Source organism: Chrysochloris asiatica, unplaced genomic scaffold (assembly GCF_000296735.1).
Source record: "Chrysochloris asiatica unplaced genomic scaffold, ChrAsi1.0 scaffold00044, whole genome shotgun sequence".
Lineage (NCBI taxonomy): Eukaryota > Metazoa > Chordata > Mammalia > Afrosoricida > Chrysochloridae > Chrysochloris > Chrysochloris asiatica.
In genome coordinates, this window is record NW_006408562.1 from 16,562,449 (window position 1) to 16,563,055 (window position 607).

Below are 607 nucleotides of genomic sequence, written 5' to 3' on the forward strand. Positions count from 1 at the left end.
ACGTAATCAACAACGATCCATGTGTATGCATAGATACGTAATCAACAATGATCCATGTGTATGCATAGATACGTAATCAACAACGATCCATGTGTTGCATAGATACGTAATCAACAACGATCCATGTGTATACACACATACGTAATCAAAACCAGGCCTGTTGTTATCAAATCCACCCTGGCTTATGGTGATCAGAGTTGAACTATGTTCTATAGGAGTCTATGTATCGTACTGAGATTGCCAGATCTTTCTTCCAAGTGCCTCTGAGTTGAATTGGACCTTCAAAGTCTCAGTTATCAGGAAATCAAGTTAACCATTCTCATTACACAGGGATTTCCATATACAGCTAGACTCACCATAAAAATTCACTTTTGCTTTTAGGGGGTAAACAGGTTGGAGTATTTTATTCTCAACCACACTGCAAGGATGCCAGCATAAGACCTACCAAATATAACCCACTTATTTTGGGTGAGCCTCATTTGCTGTCCCATTTCAATTTGGAAGTAGGCAATGTCAGCCAAGACTTGTTTGCTGCTCAGGTATTGGAGGCTGGTAATAGTCAGATCTCTGCAATTGAAGCAAAACCACACTGTGTTTGTGACAACAA